Source organism: Rattus norvegicus, chromosome 7 (genome assembly GCF_021556685.1).
Source record: "Rattus norvegicus strain SHRSP/BbbUtx chromosome 7, alternate assembly SHRSP_T2T, whole genome shotgun sequence".
NCBI lineage: Eukaryota > Metazoa > Chordata > Mammalia > Rodentia > Muridae > Rattus > Rattus norvegicus.
This window is the reverse complement of record NC_141540.1, coordinates 136,968,556-136,981,710: the sequence shown is the minus strand read 5'-3', so window position 1 is coordinate 136,981,710 and position 13,155 is coordinate 136,968,556. Positions and strand designations below refer to the sequence as shown.

At 43.6% G+C, this 13,155-nt stretch overlaps 1 long non-coding RNA gene across 1 annotated transcript in view; it reads left to right on the top strand.

Moving 5' to 3' along the window:
- The first annotated feature begins 209 nt into the window (after positions 1-209).
- Positions 210-13,155, top strand: part of LOC120093717 (uncharacterized) — a 29,942-nt gene continuing 16,996 nt past the window's right edge. Inside the window, exon 1 of the long non-coding RNA XR_015625942.1 lies at positions 210-333. This is a non-coding gene — a long non-coding RNA (uncharacterized LOC120093717). The remainder of the gene's footprint in view (positions 334-13,155) is intronic.

Here is a 13,155-nt window from a genome sequence, read left to right as displayed (position 1 = left end):
CCCCTATTTATCAGATCCAACATATTTATTGGATCTGTTAGAGCTGTGAGAACATGGGCTCAACCTGAGACAGTTTATCCATTCCCCCTAAACTAGCTGTATTAGTTACCTTTTGTTGCTGTGACAAAACACCAGGCCGGAAGCCAGTTAGGGTTCCGGAATCTGTAATCACAAAGAAGGCGTGGCCACAGGTGCTCAGAGCAGGAGGCTGGCTGATCGCAGTTTCTCACAGGAGAAGCTGAGGGAGTCAGCTGTGAGAGAGGTGAGGCTCTAAGGTGGTGACTCTCAGCCTCCCTAAAGCTGCGACCCTTTAATACAGTTCCTCATGTTAAGGTGAGACCCCCAACTGTAACGTTATTTTGTTGCTATTTCATAGCTGTAATTTCACTACTGCTATGAATCAAAATGTAAATATCTGAGTTTTCCGATAGTTTTAGGTGACCCTTGTGAAAGTGTTCTTCAACCCCAAAAAAACCCCCATGTATCAGGTATTTGATGTTATCTGTGTTGTAAAAGTATTGGGACAAAAATTAAGTTTGAGATGGTTTTTTCCTTTGTACACTTCAGAAAATCATACTATCTATCAATTTAAAATGGTATTAAAAATGGCCTAATAAACACAAGAGGACCTGGATTTAGCCTAGGTATCCAGTGACTCAAGAAGATGCCGGGACAATGTCATACAAGGCATGGATCTTATAAGTGAACGATTCTATTCATTCTTCCAGGGCCTTGTTTTAAGCTTACATGCCACGGTTAGTGTCTCTCACATTTGATGCCATGCCAAGCTGTAACTTGATGTCAACATTAGCATCTACATAGTGTAACTGTTCAAAGAAAGCATCTTAGGGCAAATGGAAGCCTGGAAAGAGCCTTTCACCCTTCTCAGTGATGGACAAGTGACTCTCACGTTGGTTCTTGTGCGGCTTGGATATGTGTGCCTATAATCCCAGTGCCTGGGAGGGAGAGCTCTGTGAGTTCAAGGCCAGCCTGCTGTAGAGAGTGAGTTCCAGGCCAGTCATAGCTATAGAGTAAGACCCTCTCTCAAAAGGAACATATTTGTGGTTGCTTTGGGCTATTATTTTCTTTCCATGCCCAACGTTGGACGGAGGACTATGCCCTGCAAGCCCATACTTTCTCACGGATCTATATCCCAAGCCCCAGGAAAGGCTTTTAGCCTTCGCTGTTTGCTTCTACTGAAGTTATGAATGTGATTCCATTAGCTGATGCTAAACGGCGACCTTTCCAGCTTTCAGAAATTAGATACCGTCTTTTCTCTAAAATCATCGACATACCAATTTCTAAACGTTCATGTAAAGCATTGATTAATTCCCTGGTTAAATTCTGTGCCCGGGCCTGGTAGACGGAGGTTAACTCGAAGTGTCTGCTGTCTTTCGACTTGGCCGTCCCAGTACGGAGTAGAACTGCATTGTTCAACAGTGGGTGAGAAGAAATATTAGGGCCCTTACGATTAGTGGCAGCCTTAAGGCTTATTCTCTGTCTTTCTGCTTTGAATAAACTGGTCTAGGATGCAGTCCGTGCGAGGCCAAGCACTTGATGAAGACATCAGTTCACTGGGGCTCCTGTATCCCCTGTCAGCTGACAGGTATTGGCCGTGCTCCATCGGAGAGCAGATTTATGTATTTGCTTTAAAAGAGCACAGACACAAACGGCTCCCGCTCTGGGTCTCCAACTCACCGAGGGCCTCATCCTGTTTTCTAACGTTTACTTTCCTTTGCCAATGACTGTTTAATTACAGTATGGTTGTGTTGGAGACTCATCAGTAAAGTTTCAAAGAAATGATTCTTTTAAAACATGATGACACGCCTTTATATCTACTCAAATGGCCTAAGAGGAACACATTTTGGTGTTATAGGTACCTGTGTCCTTTTTCTATAGTTCTACCCTATGAGACTGCAGATACTGTGTTCTGGCCAGAATGCAGCGTGTCCCTGAATCTTATAAAATGCTATGATTAGCACTGTGCTACCCATAAGCTACAGGCTTGCAAATCAACTGTGTATAATTATTAGTAAAGCTGATTTTACCCAGAAGAATATTATTATAAGATGCATATTACATAATGCATATTAATAATATATTATTAATTATATTAATATTAATAATGTATTATTGATATATTACATATCATATCAATATATAAATAATATATAATATAATATAGGGTATATTACCTTTAAAAAGTTTATATAGGGGTTGGGGATTTAGCTCAGTGGTAGGCCCTGGGTTTGGTCCCCAGCTCCGAAAAAAAGAAAAGAAAAAAAAAGTTTATATATTTTATATATTATTCATTTTATGAATTATATATATTTTATGTAGATATGTAATATATTTAAAAGTATACATATACTTTAAAAAGGAATATATACACACACATACACATACATACAAACCTGGGGCATTTATAGAATCTTGAGTTAAAGACAAAGCTAATTTTACTTTTAGGATGTTGTTCAGTTGAGAATCATCTTAGGAACAGACTTTTCCTCTCACTAAAATTTCCACGCTTCATTAAAAAGCTAATGACATTTCTTCTTAGGCTAGTTTTAGAGTTCGTGTAATTATATTTCCAAAATACATTTTGTTAAACCTCAAATTTTGCATGGAGGGTGAGATCACACAGGGCTTACGTATTTGCTGGATCCTCTGACCAGCTATACACCGTTCTTTGATTCTAGAATGGATCAATGAGTCAATCATTCTTGCGGAAGGCTACAGTCAAATATCCAAACACAGAATCGCAGTGTTGACTGATGGTTTCCACAGGGATATAGAAGTCATCAAAGTAACAGAGAACACCCGTAAAATTTACCTGATAGACAAAAATAGGCGTGTCTTCAGACTGACTGGCTCTGAAGGGTAAGTCAAGTCTATTCAGAACATCCCCTGAACTCGATGAAAAAAGAATTACATTTTCATAGGAAGGACAAGAATGCTTATAGACAATTGAAAGATAACAGGCGCCACTGTGGGGAAATCTAATAGAAACAAGGGTGTGAGGAAAAGAGTATAGCTCAGTGCTTCTCAACCTGGGGGTGAGATGACCCTCTCACAGGGCTTGCCTAAGACCATGGAAATACCAGACACATTGCGGTTCTTGGTGGTAGCGAAATTACAGTTATGAAGCGGCAATGAAAACAATTTTAGTACATGAACTGTATTAAAGGGTCGTGGCGTTAGGAAGGTTGAGAGCCACTGGCGTAGATGGTGAACGTGGAAAAGTTTTGATTTGGATACAAACTTGCATTTTAATTAGGCTAAGAGAGAGCTGTTTGTCTACTCAAATGATCACGTGGGATCACGGTTTGTAGCACAGTCCAAGTGCTAAAGTTGTTGGCATCTCGAAGCTGATGTAGGGAACTAGAAAAATGCTCAGAATTATTAATACATCGATGGTTCATTGACACCGATGAGATGGGCTGTATAAGGTGAAAGGGAAAGAACAAAGTCAGCATGGGATATAGTGGGATACAGCGTGTAGATACTTATCAGAGGGAATCCGCGGAGCCATGTTGACTGGCGGTTGGATAAATGGAACCAGAGGTGAGAAAGGGGACGTGGGCCAGGAACAGTGACAAGGAGGGATATGTGTCTAGACAGGGCCAAAGAAAAAGACTAAGGACGCTGGGGAGAGCGCGCGCTAGAAGACCGAGAAGTCCCAGCCTGTGCTCTGCGGGCCACAGAGAGTTGGTACGGATAAGATGGCACAATCGTAATCCTACCCTCTCTTTCCAGCCTACATAGCACGGTGTTGCGCGTCTGTAGTAGAATGTTTTTAGTAATTTACATTCCAACCGCAGTTTAACAAAGACCGTCATGTTGTTTCCTTCAAGTAAGCGCACGACGAGGGCCTTAATTAGACGTAGAGTCTGAACTACAGGCGTGACTCAGGACATCATTAACGCCGACAAACTTCTTCATACATATTTATTTACGGTATGAATAGGAGCGTTACTAATCATCATGGGGCTGATGACCAAAGACTCTTCTGTTGTCTGAATCCGGAACTCTGAAGCATGTCTCCGGTGGGGACAACACAGAACCCATTAAAGGCAAAGTTTGGTCCTTGAGGAGCAAAAAGACCCCCGATTCTAACCTTGTGGTATCCATAGCTTAGCCCTCTCTGACGGAGGAGTACTTTTATTTCTTAGTACTTAATTTTCTACACTGGAGAGGATTTAAGTTAAAATGTAAAATTCTCCTTATCAGCCAATAATGGGGAGAAAACTTAAAAACTGAGAGTCATTATTTTAGAAACATCAGAATCACTTTGTAACTGGAGGTTAAAAGATAAAACATTGCAAAAAAAAAAAAAGAAGATAAAACATTGCATGCTTCTTGTGAGGAATCTGAATCTGGATTTAAGTGTGTGTGTGTGTGTGTGTGTGTGTGTGTGTGTGTGTGTGTGTTGTGCAGACAAGGGCTCTTTGGGGGACAGAGACCAATGAGAAGGAACAGGAAGGATTGGGGAGGGTGGCGAGAGCACAATTATTGATGTGTGCATACACACACACACACACACACACACACACACACACACAGACTTATACTGAAATCAATCATTTTCATGTAACTAAAAAACATGAATAAAATACTTTACAGAGGAAGTTAGTTTTAACTTTTCTCCTTATGGTGTCTGTACTACTTAGCTTTTTAAAAAACATATTTAATTTTATTTTGTGTGCGTTGGTGTGAAGGTGTCATATCCCTTGGAACTGGAGTTACAGACAGTTGTAAGCTACCATGTGGGTGCTAGGAATTGAACCTGTGTCCTTTGGAAGGGCAGACAGTGCTCTTGACCATTGAGCCATCTCTCCAGCCCCATGGGCTATCTAATTTTTAAACAACTGGACATAGTCATGTCACTTAGGAAGAGAGGTCCTTAACTAAAGAATTACCTCAATCAGATGGGCCTGTGCAACATATCTGTGGAGCATTTTTTTGGTTGCTAATTGGAGGATCCAGCCCACCGTGGGTGTTACTATCCCCTAGCAGGTGGAACTGTGCTGTGTAAGAAGTTGTGGCTAAGGGGTTGGGGATTTAGCTCAGTGGTAGAGTGCTTGCCTAGCAAGGGCAAGGCCCTGGGTTCAGTCCCCAGCTCTGGAAAAAAAAAAAAAAAAGAAGTTGTGGCTGAACAATCCACCATGAGCCAGGCAGTAAGCAGATTTTCTCCATGCTTCTGCCCGTTTGACTTCCTGCCCTTGCAACAGATAGATTGTTACCAGGGAGAGTAAGGTAAAATAAGTCTTTTCCTCCCTGGTCTGCTTTTGGTTACGGTGTTTATCACAGCAACAGAAAGCAAACTGGGACAGTATCTGACATAGCTTTGTGTGTGTGTGTGTGTGTGTGTGTGTGTGTGTGTGTGTGTGTGTGTGTGTGTATGTAGGGGGGAGTCCATTCAACAGAAAGAACAAAACAGAAATATAATCTAAATCTAATGTGACAAGTTTTTGCATCTATTTCATGTAGGCTATATAGAAAATGTGGGATTCTAACTACACAATTGTTCAGCAAGATTAATTTGGGGCATTGACTAATTTTTTTTTTCTATTTGATCTTTGAAAGATCTGATTCTATTGGTTTTTAGTCCACATATTTAATAACTAGATATGTACACATATTTAATAATTAGATATGTACAAATCATTTAGTCACCAGAAACTTATTTAAATACACTGGGCCTAGCACAACTGAATCTTTGATGTGATGGATGGTATGAGAATCAGTCATGGCTCTAAAGATTCCGTGTGAAAATTGAGACAGCATCTGTGTGCCTCATGTGTATAAAGGATCCAGGGGGAAGGTTAGAAAGCCTTCTGCGAGCATCTCCCTAGCAAGGTGAGCCACAGCCAGATCCTACCATTGGCTGACGCTGTGGAGGAAGCTGCTGCTGACAGTTGCCATGGGTTACATGATGGTGTTGCCATCAATGGCAGTACCACCACCCTGTGCGTAGGCCAACGGTGCCACTATGGCTGAGATGGGCCTTTGAGTCTTTGTTGTTGTCTTTTGCGTCAAAGTGTAGACAGTACTCCCTGCCGGGGTCCAGGGAAGCCGGGTCTTGCTCTCCACTTACCTAGAGATTTCCCCTAGATTGAACGAGGTTTGTTTATTGAGAAGCCAATATCAGTGTCAATGGACGAACGTTTGGAAAATGCTTTGCAGCTTGCAGTGTCTCCATACATTTGCAAGCCTCCATCCTTCCCATATATAATCCTTCCCATTCTTCATATAATAGAGAATGCTTCCTTCTCTGAGATGAGAAAACTAAAGCTCCCGAGGTTAATTGGCTAACCCAAAGGCTGGTAAATGACAAGGCTAACCTATTCTGCGTGCCTGTCATGTGTAAAGCCTAGAGGCACTCACCCGGTTGCTTAGTTAAACCTCACAGCGTAAGGGTCCCCATTGCTCCTCATGTTAGTCAACAGAGAGAGACTTACCAGGTTTTCTAAGCAAAAAACCTATTCTCACCCTACATCCCCGGTGAGTCTGCCCTCCCGCTTGCTCCCATCCATCATGTTTAGACCTGTTACTACCGAGTTATGCTTGCATCTCAATGATACTGGTTGAATAAATTCATGTTGGACAGCCTTCCCTCAGGCTCTGGGCACATGACCGTACTGTGCAAAGTTATTTTCTGACAAGTTCTCCCCAGAGCACTGGTCAGTGAGAAGTGGAAACTGGTCTGTTCCCAGGGGTAGACACTTAAGAAAATATGTAATTTTCGCGTTAGCTATGCCTCAAGAATGTAGACAGTACCAACTGTCGGGAGTGTAAAACAGACATGTTGGTGTGCTATACATTCAACGGGATGGGTTATTCACCATCTCAGTCCTGGCCCTCTTCGGTGCCCGTGAATCCTGGGAGTCCTGCTTTCTCGCTCAAGAGGCTCGTGATTGCGGACGGCGTCTCAGTGCTCACAGCCCCTGAGTAGTATAAGGCATCGCTCGGTGTCCTTTTGACTAGGATGGATGCCTGGACATCTGTGCATCCAGGCTGCCAGCTTCCAGCACAGCGAAGGCCAGGCTTCAGCCACACATTTGGACGCCGTTCCTAGGCGTAACTCCAGCTCTCTGCTTTTCGAAGCTGCCCTCCAGAGACGTGAACGCTTGCAGACTGCGTTCCTCGATCGGATCCTTGTCCGTTGATACCAGGTCTTATCTTCTTCGTTTGGCTGTCTCCCTACCCGTAGTCTCTTCTTCCTCTCTTTTAGAAGTGATCTGATAGAACTCTGAATTAGTACGCTCGTGGATACGTGCGAAACAGTTGTAAAGGGCCTTGGTGCAAATGCTCTTTTAAAAAGAAAGGCTCATCTTATTTTAAATTATGTGTACGTGTGTATCTGTATGGATAGGGTGCATGCGGGTGCCTGAAAGCTACAACAGGACATTGGATGCCCTGGAAGTAAATTTACAAGCAGTCGTGACCCTTGGATGTGGGCGTTGGGCATTCAACTCCAGTCTTGTCAAGAGCAGTAAGTGCTGTCGTGTCATTTCTCTGGCACCTCCTGTGAACACGCGTGAGCACTACGTTCTACTTCACGTTCTCGTAGTGTGGCCACTCAAACCGGCATTCAGATCTGTGCTCTGGTTGGTTGGCTTTCCGACCACAGAGCTGAGCGGGTAGAGAGGATTTGCTGTGGCCATCCTCCCATTCTCTCACTACCTCTACCCAGAAGTCCTGGGCCTCCGGGCACAGGAGCAGCCATAGGAAAGGCCAGAGACCTAAGCTCTGTGGAGTTGACCTTGGTTTTAAAGCTAAACTTTCAGGTGCTAAACCTGGAGCCTGTCTAAGCTGCTGGTTCAGTCCATCTCCACAGGAAGATGGAAGGGCGCTCTCCGTCCGCCGGCTTCCCATCTGCAGCGTGTGCCATATGTTTAAACAACGTCAAGAACGTCTAGTTGAGATCGCCTCCTACACCGAGGAGTCACGGTAGCGCTACAGCTATATAGGATGCGGTAACCAAGGGGGAAAGGTCATCCGAGCAAGATGTGGAAATGCCAGACTCTACTTAGAGCCGCCATGTTCCTCTCTCAGCTGCTCAGCACGTCAGCCTAGCAGGGGCTAGACCTTCGGTTGCTGTGGTTAGAACGGAAGCCCGGGGTGTGGACGGAACATGAGATCTGAAAAGGATTCAGGGGCAGGGGAATCTGCATTAAAATGATGTCTTTAGGCAAAAATATGGGTGTTTATATAAACAGGAAAATCTTAAAAATGCTTTTGTTTTAAAAAAAAAAACCTTTCTAAATGGCACTATTACTTGGGATTTAGACTTTGCAAATATAGGGCAACATCACACACATTCACACCACAGAAATAAAATTATTTGTGAATAATATTTTTTTTCACAGATTCGCTCCCTCAACTCTGAAACTTCCTCTTCACAACATCACTAAACATGCAAATGGGGTTTGTTTATGATTAGTATGAGGAAGGGTGCTAACTTAAAAACCCTATACTTGGATCTTGATTTATGTAACTTAAGAGACTCTGGACCTTTGTCCTATAAGTTAGAACATATCACAGATACGGTATAGCTATCTTAGGAAGTATCCTAACTCTTTTAACTAGTCTAAAAATATTTTTATAGATCAAATATCCATATAACCACCTGGTCATAACCTTAACTCTGCATGCGTTATTAGTTTTTTAGTTAGGAAATGAAGTATTTCATTGGTGTGTAAATACCCCGGTGACTTCCCAGTTAAAGTCGATCATTGGGAATTGAGTTCTAGACACATGGATGGACTCAGATGCCCAGGGGAAAGTCTAGGAATGTCATATACATTGTCACAGATGCCTCTGTGCATATACTACCATTGCTCATTAGGTGGTAGTGATTCCCAACCTGGGGGTCGGATGACCCTTTCACAGGGGTCGCCTAAGACCATCGGAAAACACGGATATCTACGTTAGGATTTGTAACAGTAGCAAAGTTATGAAACAGAAATGACAATAGTTCTATGGTACGGTCTCCACAGTATGAGGAGCTGTATTAAAGGGTTGCAGAACTAGGAAGGTCGAGGACCGCCGTGTTAGCCATTTTAAGCTCCGTGAGTGTAGACTGGGGACCTCCATTGTTCCTTCTTTCCCGGGCACCTGACCTTGAGTCCTCATCTTACAGAGTGGATGGATGAGTACCAGTTCTCTTTGGCTTTGATACACTGATATATTTTTTTAATTAAAGGTGTTTTTCCTGCTGCTTAAGACACAGAGAGATGGGGTGCCACATTGGTATGTCACTATGTTCTTACGTGCTTCTGTCCTTCCATTTCCCATCTTGCTTGTCATTGTCCCACAGGTTGTCCCCTTTCTGCCTGTTTTCATGACATGTGTATTCTATACTCTCTTGTCATCCCTTCCCCGCCCTACACCTCTTCCCCAACCCCACAGTCCTCTATACTCATAACGTGCATGCCCCTTCAGCCTGCACTCATTCCTCAGCCCGCCTTGCTTTGCATAACAATCCTCAGTTCCATCCATCCCTTTCCCTGCAAATGTCACAAATTTTATTTCTAGTCAAGCAAAAATATCTTAAAAGACTTATTATATATTATGTAGTATTACATATACGTACACTGTCGCTGTCTTCAGACACATCAGAAGAGGGCATCAGATCTCATTACAGAGGGCTGTGAGTCACCGTGTGGTTGCTGGGATTTGAACTCAGGACCTCTGGAAGAGCAGTCGGTGCTCTTAACCACTGAGCCATCTCTCCAGCCCTAGCCAGATAGAATTCTACGGTATACATGTACCACATTTTCTTCATCTGTCTGCTTCGGTGTCTTAGCTGTTGGGAATACCGCAGCAGCAGGCTTGCATGGAGAAGTAGCGCTGTGGTGTGTTGGCTTAAAGTCCTGGGGTTTGTTGTACCCGGATCTTGTTATTCCCAGGAGTGGTTATAGTTGGCTCAGGGGGTAAATGGACTTCTAGCTTTATGGACTCTTCCCATATCCATCCATAATGACTCCACCAGTTTACAGTCCCATAACCATTTGGAGTTCTTCTGAGAACACTCTCTCCAATTCACTAGCCCATTTAGCAATCAAATTATTTCGGGGATTTTTTTTTTTGGTATTCAGTTTTTGCCAGTTTTAAAAATATATATTCTAGATATTAATCCCATGTCCGCTGTATGAATAGCTGTCAAAGACTTTCCCACCCGTTCCTTAGGCTGATTTCTCATGTGGATGATCATTACCTTTGATATATATATATATGTATATATATTATATATATAATATATAGTGATTTATTGAATTTGAATCCCATTATTGATAAAAGTCCAAGCAGTTTTTTTTTATTTTAAAAACACTTCCTTCAGAAACAGCGCATACTTGGAAAAGAAACACTTACAATACTTTAGATATTAACAATCCTTGCAGGACTTTCAAGTGCTTTGGGTGGAGCAAGATAAAAACCTTGGATGTGCCAATTGGAGCTTCCTTAATCGGACCTAAAGCAACGTCTGGGGTACATTTTGTTACATTAGCGTAAGACAACATTTCTGAAAACTATTTTTAAAATTATTTTATGCTCCAGCTTCTATAGACCAAATTGACTGTTCTAGTTAGCATGGTCACACTGTTGCAACCTCCTTTTCCTTTTATTGAAAGTCGATTTTCTTTTTCCTCACACAATATATCCTGATTATGGTTCCCCCTCTGTCTACTCCTTCCAGTTCCTCCTGTTCTTCCTATCCCATCCATTTCTCTGTCTCCCATTAGAAAACAGACAGGCTTTCTACGGGATGATGATAACACACACACACACACACACACACACACACACACACACACGATAAAACAAAATCTAACACATTGGAGTCGGAAGGGAAAGAGCCCAAGAGAAGGCACGCGAATCAGAGACCCATTGGTTCCACACTCAGGAATCCCATGAAAATTTTAAACTGGAAGCCATGACTATGCAAAGGATCCGCTGCAGACCTGTGCAGTCCCACGCAGGTCCTGTGCATGCTGCTTCAGTCTCTGTGTGTTCATCTGACCTTTGCCCGTGTTGATTTAGACTGCCTTGTTTCCCTGGGGTCCTCCATCCCCTCTGCTTCTCACACTCCTTCTGCCTCCTCTTCTGAGGGGTTCCCTGAGCCCTGAGGGGAGGGATTTGATGGAGACCTCCCATTTCGGGCTGTAGGTTCCAAGGTTGCTCACTCCTGCAGTGTCTGGCTGTGCAGTTCTGTATTCATTCCCACCTATTGCTGGAGGAAGGTTCTTTGACCATAGCTGAGCCAATACCATGCTGTTTTTATTACTGAAGCTCTGTGGTACAGCTTGAAATGGGGGGATAACGAGTCCTGTGGCAGTTTTATCATCACCGCCATCGCAATCACCATCACCATCATCATCACCACCACCACCACCATCACCACCATCACCACTACCACCACCACCACCATCACCACCATCACCACCATCATCATCACCACCATCACCACCATCACCACCACCACCATCACCACCACCACCATCACCACCACCATCATCACCACCACCATCACCATCATCATCACCATCACCACCACCACCACCATCACCACCACCACTATCATCACCACTACCACCACCATCACCATCACCACCACCATCACCATCACCGTCATCACCACCATCATCACCATCACCACCATCATCACCACCACCACCATCATCACCACCATCATCACTACCACCATCATCACCATCATCATCACTACCACCATCACCACCACCACCACCATCATCACCACCATCACCACCATCATCACTACCACCATCATCACCATCACCACCATCATCACCACCATCACCATCATCATCACCACCACCACCACCACATCATCATCATCATCATCATTTATGTTGATTGATTTCCTTTTAAGTGCTTTCTCCTTCCTTTTGCCTACAGCTTTCAGATGTGCTGTTAATGTGCTGGTATGGGATTTCTCTGCCATCTTGTTTTCCCTGCTGTTTTGCATGTAGGCACTCAGTGTGTGAACTTGCCTCTTAGGACTTCTCTGGTTGTCTCCCAGGAGGGTGGCTATGCCGTGCCTTTGTTTTCATCTTATTAGACAAGATCCTTCTTCCCTACTTTCTGCCTTGACCTGTTTTTCAATCGGCAGAGGGTTGTTCGGTTTCCACGAGCGTGTTTCCGTTGTTTCTGTCGTTGTGGATATCCAGCTTCCATTGTGGTGGTCTGACGGATGGCACAGAGTTATTTCAATAGATCTTGTATCTGTTGGGACTTGCCTTGTGCCCAAGTATGTAGTCAGTTTCGGAGAAAGTTCCATAAGGGGCTGAGGAGAAGGTCTTTGGGCAAAACGTTCTGTAAATATGTTAGAGTTTCTGATTTATGGTGTCTCTTAGCTCCAGCACTGCGGTGTTTAGTTTGTCTATTGGCAAGAGTCAGGTGTTAAGGTCTCCTCCTGTCAGTGTTCGAGGGTCAGTCTGTGATTTAAGGTGTAGTGGTGTTGGGTTGGGGATTTAGCTCAGTGGTAGAGTGCTTGCCTAGCAAGCACAAGGCCCTGGGTTCGGTCCCCAGCTCTGAAAAAAAGATGTAGTGGTGTTTCTTTCACAAACTTTGGTGCCCTTGAGTTTGGGGTATAGATAGATGTTAAGAATTAAAACGTCTTCTTGGTGGATTTTTCCTTTGGTGAGAGTATGAACCATCCTCCCTTATCTCTCCTTATTAGTTTTGGTTTGAAGTCTATTCTTTTAGACATTAAAATGGCTACATCAGCTTGCTTTTGGGTCTATTTGCTTGGCATATCTTTTTCTAAGCTTTTCCCCTGAGGTTATATCTGGTCTTGTCTTTGTTGGGTACACATTTTGTGCCTTGGCTACTGTTCCTTTTCTGGTTCTTGAGAGATGGTGTTGCCTGGTGGGAAATTATTCTGTGGTCCTAACAGGTCGGGCTGCTGGGGGTTCCAGGTACGTTGTGTTTCTGGCATCTGACCACATAGGGGTGGTGATGGGTGGAGGGGTTGCAAGGGTCACAGGAGAGAGGAAAGTAGGTATTCCATTAGGATTGACTTGGTCCCCTGTGATTGGGGGCAGACAGTAAGGAGAGGCCATAGCAGGGGCCTGATACAGAGCTGGGGATGAGACTGGGGGATTGGACTTGGAGAAATAGGATAAGTGA